We start from the raw sequence: 17,269 nt of genomic DNA, 5'->3' as shown, positions 1-17,269 counted from the left end.
TATAGCTAGCTGAAGTCTGCCTCAGGCAAAAAGACAAACAGAAAACATAAATGCATACATAATTCAAGAACAATAAATATTCATCTTAAAATGAATAAATCTTCTACAGGATACTGTAATAGTTTTCTCAGGGAATATATTTTTCTAATACTTATATCAACTAACAGTATTTCTGTGGCATCTCCAGGTTCTCTGTGTTTAAGTCCTTCCCAGAAACTGCATTTCCTGCTACTTTGGATCTCAGATGTCCCTAAAAAGAAATACTTTTAATTTCTCTGGTTTTTCTTTTTTCAAATATTAACTTGTAACTTGCAGTTGTAACATGCTTGTTGCTAGCTAGCTGTCAAGCATTTGCACAAAAATGTGTTCCTAGAATACCTTCATCTTATAGTCACTCAATCCATAATAAAGTTTAAACATTTTTCCATAATATTTCAATGAATATTCATGTTTTTACATAAAAACACTTTTAATATATGAACTATCTGAAACACACAGCAAAATCCCAGTTATATGACATCAACAGCCATATACTAAAATACACCCAACAATGTATTCATATTAAACTCAAATTTAATATATGTTAATATGTAGGCATATTTACTTATACATAAAGCTGTAGATTTCTCTGTATCCTTCCCCCTTACTTCCCAGACGTAACCATTGTCTTGATGATGATGTTGATGACAGCAACAATGATGATGATAATGATGGTAATAAAAACCGCAAATTTACTATATGCCAGGCAGTATTCTAAGCACTTTACATACATTAACTCCTTAAATGCCCACCACAGATGTATGACATAGATACTATTATTATCCCTCATTTTATAGATGAGAGGTTGAGAAAAAATTGGTTAAGCAGCTTGTCCAAGGCCACACAGCTGGTGTGCCAGGATTCCAATGCAGGCAATCTGGCCCTGGAGCCCTTTGCCGTATCCCATTGCTATATGGATATTGCTATGTATCATTATATACTTTCTCTAAACATGTATGCAACCATAAAAAGCTATACCTAGGATTTGTCTTTTTAAAAAGTATATAATCATAACATTTGTGGGGTCTTTTTCCAGTTATTTTGCTATTATGAACAATATTGCAACGAATAGTCTTGAATGTACATCCTTGTGCATTTACTCTCTGGTAAACATCTAGAAGCCAAATTTCTGCTTGGTAGGTTACTCATATTAACATTTTTTTTTTAGTTGTTCCAAAATTGCTCTTCAAAGTAATTGTACCAATTTGCAGTCCTGCCAGCACTGTATAAGGTTTTCCATTTCCCACTAACTCCATCAATTCTTCGTATCATTGAGTTCACTGATTTTTGCCAATCTGACTGGTGTGAGGTGGTATTTCATTATTCTCATTTGGACTCTTCTTTGATTGCTAGAGAGGTAAGAGCATCTTTTCATATGCCTATTATCTATTTATGCTTATTTTTTCTTGGATTTTCATTTTGTCTGATTTTAAACGAATTCTATGACATTCTGCTGATATAAAGTGAGTTATATAGGTTGTAAACACCTTCCCATGGTAGCTATTGACCTTCTTTTTGTTGTCATCTTGATTCATGGAAGTATTTAGTTTAATGTAGTTACATTCTCAATACTTTCTTTTCTCCATATGGTTTATGCTTTTAGCATTATAAGTAATACGGCGGTACTCAGATGTCGTCAAGATATTCTTCTATATATTCTTTTTAAATTTAGCTTTTCACATTTAGGTGACTGAGTATGCTATGAAGTAGTACCCAATTTTACCCTCTTTCATATAAATAGTTGGATCTATCTTTTTCTATATGGTGATGTCTCAGCATCATTTAATAAATACTCTCATTCTTTGCCCAGTGATTTGTGATGTTATCTCTGTCATATTCCAAATTTACATATCTAAGTGGTTTTATTCCTACGCTCTCTATTCCCTGCGGCAATATCACATTGTTTAGTGTAGTTTTACATGGTAATGTAGTATCAATATTCAAAAGGATAACCACCCCGCTTTTTTTCTTTTCCTCCTTCTCTGCCTCCTTCTCCTCCTTCTTCTTTGCAATTGTCTAGCCTATTCTTGAATTTTTATTCTTTCATATGTATTTAAGAATCATCTTGTCGAGTTCTTTGAAAAACCCTACTGAAATTTTTATTGAAATTGTATTGAATTTATAGGTAAATTTGGGAAAAAATGTCTTTTTTTTTTTTTTTTGATGGGGTCTCGCTCTGTCGCCCAGGCTGGAGTGCAGTGGTACAATCTCAGCTCACGGCAAACTCGACCTTCTGGATTCACGCCTTTCTCCTGCCATAGCCTCCTGAGTAGCTGGGACTACAGGTGCCAGCCACCTGGCTTGACTAATTTTTTTTGTATTTTTTGTAGAGACAGGGTTTCACCGTGTTAGCCAGGATGGGCTCGATCTCCTGACCACGTGATCCGCCCGCCTCGGCCTCCCAAAGTGCTGGGATTACAGGCGTGAGCCACCGTGCCTGGCCCAAAATTGTCATCTTTAAAGTACTGAACCCAGCCATCCATGAATATAGTAAGTACTTTCTCACTTCCTTCAATAAAGTTTTGTTGCTTTCTCAATAACAATCTTGCATATCATTTGTTAGATTTATTTATGGGTATCTTAAAGTTTTTCATGCTGTGGTTGATAATGTCCTTTAAAAATACATTTTAAAAATAACTTGATTTTCGTATATTGATTACTAGCAAGACTACTTAAATTTATTAGTATTAGTATTTAATTAATTCTCTTGCATATTCTGTGTATACACATATATAATCTATTATGTTTCTGCTTTTTCTTAATCTTTTGCTTTTTGTATCTATTGTGCTTTTTAAAGATTGAATATAATTACCATACAATAAAATACACAGATGTTAATTATTTATTTTAGTTAGCTTTGATAATTATATACCCTTATGTAATTAACACCCTCAATCAAAATATAGAATACTTCAGTCACCATGTGCTTCCTTGCCTGTCCACTCCCATCTCCCAACTCTAAGCAACCAACAATACTTTTTTCTGTTACCAATCAACTGGTTTTTCCTCTCCTTGCACTTTATATAAACAGAATAATAAAGTATATATTATTTTGAGACTGGTTGCTTTTGTATGCCACAATGCCCTTTTAAGATTCATTTATGTTGTTGCCTGTATTAGTAACCCATTCTTTCTTTTCTTTTTTTTTTTTTTTTATTTGAGACAGAGTCTCGTTCTGTTGCCCAGGCTGGAGTGCAGTGGCACGATCTCGGCTCACTGCAACCTCTGCCTCCCGGGTTCACGCAATTCTCCTGCCTCAGCCTCCCAAGTAGACCCATTCTTTTCTTTTATGACTGAATAGTATTCCATGGTGTGGAATAACTCAGTGTGTTTACTGATTCACTTGTTGGTAGACATTTGGGTTGTTTAGAGGTTTTGAGCTATTATGAATAAGGCTGCTGTAAACACTTCAATATTTTAACTTTTTCTTTTATTTTTGTGTTATGAAGACCAGAACCCACAGTATAACATTGAAAGTAGAATGAGGGGTATTCTTATGTTTTTGACATAATTAATTTGATATTTGTAATAGTTTTTAAATATTTATTTTTATTTATTTATTTAATTTTTTTAAGAGATGAGGCATCTCTCTTTATGTTGTCCAGGCTGGTCTCAAACTCCTGTCTTCAAGTAATCCTCCCACCGTGGCCCCCTTAAAGTGCTGGGATTACAGGCGTGAGCCATCACACCTTGCCTGCAATAGGTTTTTGAAAGAATCCTTTTTTAAGTTAAGGAAGTTCCCATCTATTCCTAGTTTGTTTAAAATAATTTGTTTATTTGGGGGGATATTTTGGTTTCATGAAGAGTGGTTGTTAAATTCCATTAAATACCTTTTCCGCATTTATTAAAGAAACCAGATTTTCTTCTTTAATCTGGTAAAGCAGTAATTTGTATTGATAGATCTTCCAAAGCAGTTTTACATTTTTGGATAAATCTTAATTAGTAATGGCTTAAGAAATTATATAGCTAGATTTTAAAAATATGTTATTTATGGATATAAAAATGGAAACAATACACAATGGTACTATAGAGGGGAGAAGAAAGGAGGAGGGCAAGGCTTGAAAAATTACCTATTGATTACTATGCTCACCACCTGGGTGATGGGCTCAATTGTACCCAAGCCTCAGCACCACACAATATACCCATCTAACAAATCCGCACATGTACCCTTGCATATAAAAAGTTAAAAATAAAAATAAATAAAATAAAATATTTGTATGTTTGTTGCTTTGTTCATGTATGAAATTAGCCTACAGATTTTCTTTTTCATTTTGTTTCAAGAGTTAATGGCCTCATAAAATGAGCTGGATAGCTTTTTTCCTTTTGCTATTCTTCTGAAGTAATTTTACAATATTAAAATGATCCATTTCTTGAAGGCAGAAGTTACCTGTAAAACCAGCCAGGCTTGGAGATTGTTTTTGTGTGTGTATTTAGAAAGGACAGCAGCAGGGGGGAGGTGGCCTGAATTAGTTTCTTTGATGGTAATATGTGTGTTCACATTTTATATTTCTTTTTGAGCCAGTTGTGTTATATTTTTCCAGAAAATTACCTTTATAATGTAAGCTTTTAAATTTCTTGGCATTAAATTGTTTATAATATTTATCTGTTAATTTTCTACTACATTCCTATTATGTCTTGTCTTTTCTATTAAGAATATTATTTATTTTTATTTGCATTACTCTTCTTTTGTTCAAGTGAGCAGATATTGGTCCATCGAATTTGTCTTCTAAAAGAACCATTTTTCTTTTGTTACTCTTCATGACTGAGTCTTTGGCTTAATGTTATTAATTTTTGCTCTTTATTATTTCCTTTCTTCTAATTCCTTAGGGTTTACTCTGCTATTCTTTTTTTAACCTTTGATTTAGATACTGAGTATTGTCATTTTCAACTTTCCTTCTTTGTTTAATGTATGCATTTAAAGATATATTTTAATTATTTGCAGTGGTGTGCTGGAGCCTACTGTAGCTCCTATTGGCTTGTGGGAATCTATTGTGTGTATCCTTCCCAACTTCACACTTCATGTTGGTAGCTTGAAATAGACTAGGTGGGATATTTACACTATGGATATTGACAAAGGCTACAATTATAATCGTTCTTTCCCATCCCCCTTTCCCTCCAAATATACACACCAGCTTGGGGAACCTGTTGGAATACATTTACCAACACATCATTGGTTGACTCCCAGATTTGGTATTTAGTGTTCGTATTATGATTTTGTTCTAAAATCTTATTTCTTCTTTACTCTTCAGTTGTTTAGAAGTATTTGTTAAAATTTCCAAATATATTAAATTTGTTGTTGTTGTTGCTTCTGGCTTTTAATTTTATTGTGATGTGGTCTATAGAATGTTAATTCTTTGGCATTTGTTAGGACGTGGTTGGTAGCATACTATATGGTCAATTTATTAATTTGTAATTTTTTAATTAAAAAAGTTTTTAGAGACGGGATCTCACTATGTTTCCCAGGCTGGAGTGTAGTCACTATTCACAGCAAAAGAATAGCACACTACAGCCCTTTAACTTCTGGGCTCAAGCAATCCTCCTGCTTCAGCTTTCCAAGTAGCTAGGACTACAGGTGCATGAAAATTGCACTCACAATTTATTTTTAAAAGTTTATTTATGCTTGAGAACATGTGTATTCTTTAATTCTCAGAGTTCTATATATGTCTCTTTGTTCAAGCTTGTTAATTATGTTGTCTCAATTGTCTATATAATTACTAATTTTTGTCTATATAACTACTGATTTCTGCTTAATCTACCAACTATGGATCTATCACATCTGTGAAAGGAATCTTAAAATCTCCACTATGTTGCTATCTAAATTTCTTTTCCTTTTGTATCAGTTTTCTATAGATTTTGAGGCTAAACTGTTAGTGTGAACAAAAGTTCTCTGAAAAGGAATGTGAAAGAGACTTTATTGCAGTAAACAGTTTACAAACTGGGGAGACACAGCCCTCAGTGTAAAATGAAGGTGCATTCCAGAGAACAAAGGGAGGCTTTGGGTTTCACAGTGAAAGCTCCTGTCCAGGTTCCTAATATGGTCTGTTTATGCAAATGAAAGATTCAAACTGGCTTAGTTCTGACTGGTTAACAGAGCTGAGCTCTGATTGGTTGATACAGCCGAGCCCTGTTTGTTGATACAACTGAGCTTGCATCAACATTGGTTGGTTCAGGTGAGCTCTGGAAGTATCAAGGTGGAACAGAGGTCTTGGTTTTGGCAGAACTCAGAGTATGTGTGTGACCTGTAGTCAGCCAATGGTCATTGGCTCTATTTTAAATTTAGGACTGGTTAGCCACTTGGAATCCATGTTGAAAGATTGGCTCTTTCAGATATATGTTCACATTAGGTACATATGTGATTATTACATCTTTCTGATAAATTTTTTCTTTAATGAATATGTAATATCCTTCTTAATCATGTCTTTTGTCTTAATTATTCTTTCATCTGATACTATTTTTTCACCAGTGGCTTTTTTTTTTTTTTTTTTTGGTTAATATTTGCCTGGTATATCTTTTTATCCTTTATCATTTACTTTTCTATTTTAGATATGCTCCTTATAAACAGCATATAGCTAAAACTTTTCCTATTATAAGAGTTTCCACTTTTTAATTAATAAGACAATCTCTTTACATTTATTGTGCTTGATCAGCTTTTTTAAAATACTAATTCTCTTTAACTTCCTGCCTTGTACTGGCTTGATTATGAAGTTTTTGTGTGCTTATTTATATGAAATATTCCGTTCATGAAGATAAGAATTGAGACGAGTATAGGTAAAATGAACTTCACATATGCAGAACACAGCTTTATCGAATTGCTTTTCATCCTTTGTTTGGAAATCACAGATTCCGCTCCTATTTGTTTTAGTGGTAGCCATTAGCTTTTAAGCATCTGTCACCTGACCCAGGACAAGAAACTTCAAGTACTTTTATTCCAATCTCATCATTTATTCAGTTTGTAATAGCTTTCTAGTATTTTATTTTAAAAATCCTTTAAACTATTCATTATTTCTCTTTTTGATAGTTTGAGTCAATGCCTGTCTAGATTTACCTATAGACTTACCAACTATATTGTTTGCCTAATTGTGAGCATTAAAAAACAATATTTTCTGTTAGTGGCAAACTGTAATAACTTTTCATGAAAATGTCTTTATTTTACTCTCAGTTTTTAGTCATGGTTTAGTTGATAATAGCATTCTAAGTTGCTAGTTATTTTCCCTCAGTACTTTGAAGATATTATTCCAGTGTCTTCTACCCTCTAATGTTGCTATTAGAAATTCTGCTGCTATTCAGGTTATTGTCCTATTTTAAGTAATCTAGTTTTTCTTCCTGGATATTTTGATTTCCTTATATTTCATATAACTTCACTGCAACTAGTCCAAGTGTGAATCTGTTTTCATTTATCTTGCTTAGACTTATTGTGCTTCTTCAATCTACAAATTCATGGTTTTAAAAATGAAATCTGGATAGTTCTCAACTATTATCATTTTGAATATCATTACTTTCCCATTATCTTTATTTTGCCTTTCTGAAATTCTTACTAGATGCATGTTGGATTTTCTCAATCCATACTCTGTGTCTTTTAACATCTCTTTAAAATTTCTGATTTCTAGTATCTTTCATTCATGTACTGGGTCATGTACTCAGGGTTAGCTTTCGTTGATTAATTCTTTTTCACCTTATTGTTTCTGTACCTCTAATACCTTTAATTGTCTGAAATATGCATGTTGTATTCCCTTTCAGGTTATTTTTCAATTATTTTATATTCTGAGCTGTAGTTTTTAAGTTTGCTATTTCTGTTTATTTTCATTCACAAGAGTAATTTCCTTGTGCATTTTATAATTTGGAATTATAACAGAAACTCTCTTTTTATTTAAGAATCTGGGAACCCTGAGTAGTTAAGGAATCCCTCCAGTGTGTTTTTGCTTTGCTTCATTTGAATAGCCCAGAGCCGCTATCAGCCTAAGACCAACTTTACATTACCTTTTCAGCTCAAAGATTTCCCACGCCGTGAATGTAGTAGAAAACAAACTCCAGATGCCTGGGATGCTGAGCTCTCATGGGAGAATTATTTACTGGTTTCGTCTTCTATTTTTCCAGCTAGAACCATGGCTGAGACAACTTCCTTATGGTCTCTCTGAACTACTGGACAGTTTAGTAGTCCTAGTTTTTAATAAGTGAGTTAGCAATTCACCAAGGGTCAAATTCTAGGTAACTGGGTTGGATGACTACTCCTAACGGCGAGTGTTCCCTCATGTAACTCCGTCAGTGGCCCTCAGCTCTCTCCTAGCTTCTGCTATGGGCACGCCATAGATGTTCTTTACTTGAGCACAGCCACAGATTTTTAAAAGCTGTAGTGTCTTATCCTGCATTTCTAAATGTTATTAGTGGGTGGCTCTGCGTGGTATCTGACTCTGCTGTCCTGCAGAACTAGAAGTCCTGCCTCCTTAAGCTGATGGGAATTGTGTTAATATTGCCCCTCCCTTTTTCTTACTCAAGGTCTTTCTGTGGCTATTCCAGGTCCTGGGTAGCCATTCCAAAATAGCTAAGTGACCACAGATTCCATCTAGCATGTATATATCTTTGCTGTCTTACTCCTTTCTCCATGAGTTCCAAAGAATGGGTGTGGCAGGTAGGACTGGATGAAACCGAGGTACTCTTTTACAAGGTTGAAAATTATATCTGTTAGAGGGAATTCACTGCTGTGAATGGGTTTACTCTCACTTTAAGGTCACTGGATTCTCACCATGTAAGAAAATATTTGATCACAAAACTCTGGGATGATTTTTCCACTTAAATTATGTGTCCATTCCAAGTGTATTTCATAGCCATGAGTTTGTTAAGCCTTCTTTATTAAAAAATAACCAGGGTTTAATATAGGGTGATATTTAATGACTTCAGTGAAAGGACATTCCAGTTCTATTTCCAGAGGTTTTTAAACTTCATTAAGTTTCTCTGAACATGCTAAATTCTTTTTAGAAAATATGCTCTCCATTTTTTCCCTGAACTTACTGCTAACTTGCTTTAAAATTTTTTATTTTCTACAGAAAAGGGTGAGCAAGGAGTGGAGAAAGTCATTTTAGGCTAATTAAAAAATAACTTTAAAGACATTACTCTTTTATTCAATTTCTAGTTAAGAAAAAAATATCTTTTTTTTTTTGAGACAGAGTCTTGCTTTTGTTGCCCAGGCTGGAGTGCAGTGGTGCCTTTGCCTCCCGGGTTCAAGCAGTTCTCTGCCTCAGCCTCCCGAGTAGCTGGGATTACAGGCACCCGCCACCATGCCCAGCTAATTTTTGTATTTTTAGTAGACACAGGGTTTCACCATCTTGGCCAGGCTGGTCTTGAACTCCTGACCTCCTGATCCACCTGCCTTGGCCTCCCAAAGTGCTGGGATTACAGGCATGAGCCACGGAGCCTGGCCTAAAATTATTATGTTATTTTTAATGGGTGCTTTACTTCAATCAAAACCCTTTTTCCCAAAGGCTTTTCTATTTATGAGTTCTGATGGACTGAGAAAGCCTATCAAGGGCAGGGGCCTCTTATTCTAACACTGTTGGTCCTCACAGAAACCCATCACCCCCACCTTCTTCTCGGTTACTAGTTATCTTGGGTAACTAAAAATATTTTGCTCATTTCTGTTTCCACGACCGATATTCGCCTAATAATCCCTCCACTGCTTCATTGCCCTTCTTCAGAGTCAAGAAATTCATTCACTGCTGTATGGTATGCTGGTTCATGAAAAAACAGACATGCTGTGGGAAGGTCTAAAGCTCTTCCTGGACATACCACACCCCACACTGCATCCAAAAATTAAGGCTTATATCTTTTTCTTGTAAAATATTCTACAAATTATTGTAGATATTTTCTTCTCTCCCTAGGACTTTGTCTCTGGAGGAAAACTAGCATCCTTTTCTCTGAAGCCTACCAGTCTTTTCCCTCTGGAAGAACAAGAAGACTTCCACTCTTTCTACCTAATAGGTTATTCAAATATGAAAATAATGACCAGAATGAGAAGCATTTTTTTTTTTTTTTTGGAGGCAAGGTCTCACAGTTGCCCAGGCTAGAGTCAGTGGTTCGAATGCCAGGCTCAAGTGATCATTCCACCTCAGCCTCCCAAGTAGCTGAGACTCCAGGTGCATGTCACTACACCCAGCTATGAGAAGCATTTTTGGGTGCCTGTTAGTCACTAGGCGGTTGTCATACATTACTTTTAACCTTCAGAGCTACAATTACCATCCCCATTTGACAGAGGGGAAAACTAAAGCTTGGAAAAAGTTAAGTAATTTACTATTGGTTCCATAAAAGATAGAGCTGAGATCAGGGTCAAAGTCTGTCTGGCTCGGGCCTCATGTTCTAAACCTGCCTTAAATGCTTACTCTTACTTTTCATCTCTTACTCCTAAATCTTACTTCCTTTAAACTAGACATTTCTAGTCTCTTTTTGGGCTTCTACCATGCCCTGTAATATTTTTATCCTGGTACATGCCACAATGTATGAAATTGTTTAACAATGTTTTAATCAGATCCAACCTCTGTACCTCCAGGACCCAGCACAGTGCCTGGTATACATTAGAAATGTTTGAGGCCGGGTGTGGTGGCTCATGCCTGTAATCCCAGCACTTTGGGAGGCCGAGGAGGGTGGATCACGAGGTCAGGAGATCAAGACCATCCTGGCTAACAGTATGAAACCCTGTCTCTACTAAAAATACAAAAAATTAGCTGGGCATGGTTGCATGCACCTGTAGTCCCAGCTACTTGGGAGGCTGAGGCAGGAGAATCACTTGAATCTGGGAGGCAGAGGTTGCAGTGAGCAGAGATCATGCCACTGTACTCCAGCCTGAGTGATGACAGAGTGAGACTGCGTCATCATACTGAACTTATACAGTATTTTTTTTTTCTGTTGCTATTTACTCTTTTATCACCACAGGTGGCCTCCCTAAGTCCCACAGCTGGAGAAGCTGAGAACATGAACTTGATGAAGAATGGTAGTATCAAGTTGGGAATTAGGGGCAGTTAGAAAATGTCCAGACTCAAATCTGCTATTGAGGGAAGCGCCGTTTGATTCTGGTCTGATTCATCAGAACTCATTTGGATTCCCAAGAGTGGGGAAGCACTTTACTTCTTAAGGCATTTTGTCTTTGTAAACACTGCCCTAGAACACCTATTCAAAAATGAATAGACAGTGGAATGAACAAAAAAGACCTCACTCAACCTTTGTTTAACTGAATGCTATTCATTTGGAAACTATTTTTTTTTTCTGATAATGTAAAGTAGGCCTTGATGTGTTATATAATCCAGATAAAGTAGAAAATCAAAAAAAATTTTTGTCAAAATCCTAATTTTTGTTTCAATTTGAATTTTTTTTTTTTTTTTTTGAGACAGGGTCTTGCTGTGTTGCCCAAGCTAGAGTGCAGTGGTGCAATCACTGTTCACTGTAGCCTTGACCTCCAGGGCTCCATTGATCCTCCCACCTCAGCCTTTTGAGTAGCTGAGACTATAAGCATGCTGCCATGCTCTGCTAATTTTTAAAGTTTTGTTTTGTTTTGTTTTGTTTTGTTTTGTTTTCTGTAGAGATAAGGTCTCACTATGCTGCCTAGGCTAGTCTAAAACTACTGGGCTCATGTGATCCTCCTGCCTCGGCGTCCTAAAGTGCTGGGATTCCAGGCATGAGGCACTGTACCCAGCCTCAAGTTTAATTTTTTATCAAATCAATATAGGCATATGTTTATTCAAAATTTTAATAGCACTTATAATGAAAACTGACACTTTTCATCTCTAAGTCCCACTACTTGTATTTAACCTTTTAATTACTGTATGTCTTCTGGTATATATCTCTAAATAATATCTTTATAGTGTTATTTATTGACTTTTATTTTAGATGTTATCTATTGTGTGTGTGTGTGTGTGTGTGTGTGTGTGTGTGTGTGTGTGTGTGTTTCTTAGAGTCTAGCTCTATTGCCCAGGCTGGAGTACAGTGGCACAATCATGGCTCACTGCAGCCTCAACCTATTGGGCTCAAGTGATCCTCTCCCCTCAGCATCCTGAGTAGCTGGGACTACAGGCACATGCCACCATACCAGGCTAATGTTTTATTTTTTGTAAAGACAGGGTTTTGCCATGTTGCCAAGCCTGGTTTTGAACTCCTGGACTCAAGCAGTCTTCTCACCTCAGCCTCTTCAGTTGGTTTTTTCTATGGGCAAAGGGAATTCAGCTTTCTTAAATCACCCCCACACACTTCCCCTCACATTTTCTCATAGAATAGTTGTATCACAAAACCTTTTAATTGATATCAGTGTTCAGTGTTTGCACTTCTGAGGGCTTGGAAATGTTATTCACAGCTGAACTATGTTGTGCACTAAAGCAATTGTTCTCTTATCGTAGAATGTTGTTTTCCCAAGGGTTAATAATGATTTTGTGTTGTTTGCTTAGTTTTTTTACACCTATCAATAATTCAGACCCAAACTTTCTAATCGGACAGTACAGCTTCATTTGATGTGACAGTTACAGCAGTTAATTCTTTCTTGACTATATTGGTCCTGGAAGTCCAGTTTATTTTCAATGCATAAATCTAATTTTTTATTTTGTTTTTATGAAATTGGGATTCTACTATATACACTTACACTGTATTGTAAGCGAATTTTTCACCAAGCAATGGATCATGAACATCTTTCACGCCTAAAACAACCTATTTAACGGATGCATAGTATTCTATTGCCTGAACATACCGTAATCCATTAAACTAATTGTCCATTGTGACACATTTACACAGTGTTCAATTTTTCACTTTTATAAACGACCCTGAGTCTCAGACTCCTGAAACCCAATTTCGCCTAATTATTTCCTAAGATAAATTCTAAGCATTGAATTGCTAGGTCAAATGATATGTAGATTATTCAGGATTTGACACAGAGTTTCCTCCAGCAATAGTGGTGAATTTGAGAAATATTGCCAATTCTGGGCTTTGTCATCTTAAACATTTAGTCAGTCTTAAAGCTAATTATTTTAATTACCATTTATTTAATAACTCATGAGATTGTGTATGTTTTTGTATGCTGATTTGGTATTTTGGCTCTAAATTTTGTGAATTGCCTAGTTATATCCCTCATTCATTTTATTCCCTGCTGCTTCTTAATAAAACCTCTCCATTTTAGTTTGTAATCATTGCTTTGCCAGACTTATTTTTTGTATTCTAGCTCTTCGTCTCTTTTCCCATGCTGTTTTCATAATTTGTTTAACCATTCACCTGTTCATGCATCTATCTAATATTTATTGAGCACCTATTACAGTCTTCAAGGAATCGTGAACACTATAGACAAGACAATGTCATCGCTCTTATGGAACTTACATTTTAGAAAAAGGAGACATCATAAACAAGTAAGCAAAAGCAAAAATATCAGATTGTAAGTGTTACAGAGAGGCTTAACACTAGGTACCATGCTAGGGAATGGTAAGGCAAATCCTTTAAATTGAACGGTTAAGGAAGGTGTCTCTGAGCAGGTGACACTCTAGGTCTTTGTGACACAAGGAAGCCAGCTATCTAGTACAACATTCCAGGAGGAAGAAAGAGGGTACATGCATAAAGCTCCATCTCCTGCCAATTTGAAATATAACTTTTTAAAGGCAAAGTCCCAGTCTTATGAAGCTTTTTTGAACTCTTTTGGCCTACAGCGATAGAGGCAGGAGGCAGAGAACTCTCCTAGGCAGATAGGGGAGGGTCCCCGGAGAATCTCCGACCCACCAAGGTCATTGTGCACAGATGGCTTGCCTAAACATGTGGTAAAAGCCTCCATCCCTTAACACATGTGCAGTAAGGGAAATAAATCAAATGTGGAGTGGCTCAGAGTAAGGGCCCACATAGGCCCTGGAAGGGTAGGATGGAACTGCCAGGAATTCGTGCCTTGTATGAATAGGGAACCCAGCCCCATCAGCAGATATGGAAGCCTTCATATTCAACAGTGAAGGGGGGCAACTGGCAACCTGCTTTCAGGACCCCTCTTTTTGCTGAGAGCTTTCCTTTTTGCTTAACAAATTCTACTCCACTCACTCTTCGATGTCCACATACCTAAATTTTCCTGGTCATGAGACAAGAACCTGGATCTAGCTGAGCTAAGGAGTAAAAACTCCTGCATCAACAGCAAACACTGTTTTAATGTCATATAATTCTCATTGTCTGAACTACCTATTTGACATTTAAAATTTATAGACTCATACAATAATTCATCTTAGGTTTATTATACAGGTTCAGCATCCCGAATCCAAAACTCCAAAAACCAAAATGTTCCAAAATCTGAAACTTTCTGAGTACTGACATGACATCACAAGTAGAAAATTCCACACTTGACACCTTTGCTTTCCAAAGTTTCAATGTATACAAATTTTATTTCATGAACAAAATTATTCAAAATATCATGTGAAATTATCTTCAGGCTATGTGTATAAGGTGTATATAAAACATAAATGAATTTTGTGTTTAGACTTGGGACCAACCCCAAGATATTTCATTATGTATATGTAAATATTGCAACATCCAAAAAAATCTGAAATTTAAAACACTTCTGGTCCCAAGTATTTTGGATAAAACATACTCAACCTGTATTTTCTTTCTCAGATGAGTCTAAGAATTTCTTTTTTTTTTTTTTTTTGAGATGGAGTCTCACTCTGTCGCCGAGGCTAGAGTGTGGTGGCGCGATCTCGGCTCACTGCAAGCTCTACCTCCTGTGTTCACGCCATTCTCCTGCCTCAGCCTCCTGAGTAGCTGGGATGACAGGCGCTTGCTACCATGCCCCGCTCATTTTTTGTATTTTTAGTAGAGACGGGGTTTCACCATGTTAGCCAGGATGATCTCAATCTCCTGACCTCGTGATCCACCCACCTCAGCCTCCCAAAGTGCTGGGATTACAGGCGTGAGCCACCGTGCCTGACTGAGTCTAAGAATTTCTTAGAGTTAAAGTACTATATCTTATATTTATTAGTGAAGACAAACTTATCTGATGTATACTAGATGCTCATAGTTATATTTCTGAGTAATATATAAAATTATAATCTTGGTTGCCTGCTGTAGGTTTGTCTAATTCAGTCTTCAAAAGCCTGGGAAAGAGCCATGGCATATGAGGTCTTTGGTTCAAATAGGCTAGAAAAAAAGGAAGTTGTTTATTGCAGAATATGAAATTAAATTAAAAAGCTAATGCATTTACTTTCTTCTTGATGAAACCTTTACAAGAAAGTGAATCAACAGAAGAAAAAGTCTAGGCCCGAAGTACAATTTCAATAACTAGTGTTTGAAAGGGAGCAGGTCACTACCATTTCTGTGCAAGTGTGTGTGTGTGTGTCTGTGTGTGTGTGTGTGCATGGAGTGTTTATTTAGTGTCCTCTAGGTGTTTTGGTATATGCTTGGGAGTGTCAGTGGAAGGGAAATGGTTATATGAAAAAATATGGTTATTGTCTTCAAAAATCATACACTCTATTGAAGACAGATAAATGCTGAGTACCTAGAACTAGAAAATTGCTAGGAACCTCTAGAAACTTAAATAACATATGCAATATTGTAATCAATCAATCTTATACTTAAGGGCCCAAGAGGGCTAAGTATACAGCTAGGAATAAGGAAACAGATGGCTTCCCATATAGGCAGTGGCAGAAGACTAATTGTAGACAGAGATTGGTGTGGGGTGTATTTGTGTGTGTGTGTGTGTGTGTCTGTGTGTGTGCTCTGATGTATGTCAGACAAACTGGAGATGGAATTCTAACCAGTTTCCTCTCACTCACCTTTTAATGATCTAATCTATCTGTTATTTGTATCTCAGTGAGTGATTTTCTGGTTCTCATAACTTCAGGTTTAATAACCCAGAAACCAGTTAGGAGATAAAGGTTCAGAAAAAAGGAGACACCAAACCCAAAACGTTTTTAAGCAAACAAAAATGCAAAAACACTGAATGCTCTCAGTCAGAGAAGATACTCACACCACTGAGCTCTGGGAACATTTAAGAAATGTTTGGATTATGTGGCTCATAAATAGATAAGGATTGGTAAACGCCAAGCTAGGTCAATAAAAAGTCTCAATAAATAAGTGAGGAAAGAGCGGTAGCACTGCAGAAAGAGAACAAGAACATCTTTGAAACAGATAAACAATTGATGTGGAATTGTGATCAAGACGTTCCTGTTTGAGGCGGAAGCTCAGCTCCAGAAATTAATTATAGTATGGCCTTGAGCAACTTATTGAACCTCTGCGTGCTTTTGTTGCCTTATCTGTGGAATGGAGACTCACTTAATGGATAGTTTCTGGGCACCTATAATGTACCATACTCGGTCTTAGGTACTCAGACATTGCCCTAGGCACTAGCTAGGAGTTACCTTCTTCAGAGGGCTGTTACTAAATTAATCCATAAATGTAAACAGCTGAGAACACTACTATCATCATGAGATGCAGAAATCAATTTTAGATAGGAAAGAGGATGAAAAGTACAATAGCAGAAATGAACAGGCTGCTGGCAGTGTCAAGGGAACAAGGGGAGGAAACAGGGAATGCCGTAATATAATGTGTAATGGAATCAGAAACAGCCCAGAAAACACTACTTAGTACATAAATGTTAAACAAAAGCCCATGTCCAAACATACTTGGTTTCCCTTTCTCCAATCTTCTCTCATTTGGGTCTATCAGTATATTTACCTTGCTGCTATATTAATTTCTCAAACATCTAGTAACAGTTTTGGCCACACTCAAAAACTTAACAACTTCCAATGCCTTCAACCCAAACTATACATGTCTAATTTGGGCATTCAAGATACTTATAAAATTACTTTTAACTACCTTTTCTCCCTTATTTTTCACCCAACTCCTACAATTTGGGTCACAGATCATAGAAAGCTTTTGAATGGCCTGACAGTCTTTTAAAGGTTGTTTGGTTGTAGTATAATCTATCATTTTACTACTTTTTGCTTTATGCAGTTTTGATACCACAGCTATTTGAGGTTATGAACATTTTCCTTTCCAAACAATCTAATAACCCACTCTGATTAAACTCGCTTTACTTTTTTTATCTTTTTGCCTTTAGAGATAGCAGAGTACCTTGTACACAGTAGGTGCTTAATAAATATGAATCCACTCTCTCTTGTTCCTTAGCTGTACTCATGTTTCTTGCTGTTTTGGGAATGATCTCCAACCTTTCTTTGTTTGCCAAAATAATAACCATCCTTCCAGCACCAAATCAAAAGTCAACTCTTCAAAGCCTTCCTGTCTG

At 36.3% G+C, this 17,269-nt stretch overlaps 1 long non-coding RNA gene across 1 annotated transcript in view; it reads left to right on the top strand.

The window, feature by feature from the left end:
- The window catches only part of LOC116458533 (uncharacterized), a 76,331-nt gene that overhangs the window by 42,687 nt on the left and 16,375 nt on the right, over window positions 1-17,269 (top strand). The window lies entirely within an intron of this gene.

This window comes from Hylobates moloch, unplaced genomic scaffold (assembly GCF_009828535.3).
Source record: "Hylobates moloch isolate HMO894 unplaced genomic scaffold, HMol_V3 SCAFFOLD_19, whole genome shotgun sequence".
Classification (NCBI taxonomy): domain Eukaryota; kingdom Metazoa; phylum Chordata; class Mammalia; order Primates; family Hylobatidae; genus Hylobates; species Hylobates moloch.
The sequence above is the reverse complement of the archived record's forward strand: the minus strand, read 5'-3'. Positions and strand labels throughout refer to the sequence as shown.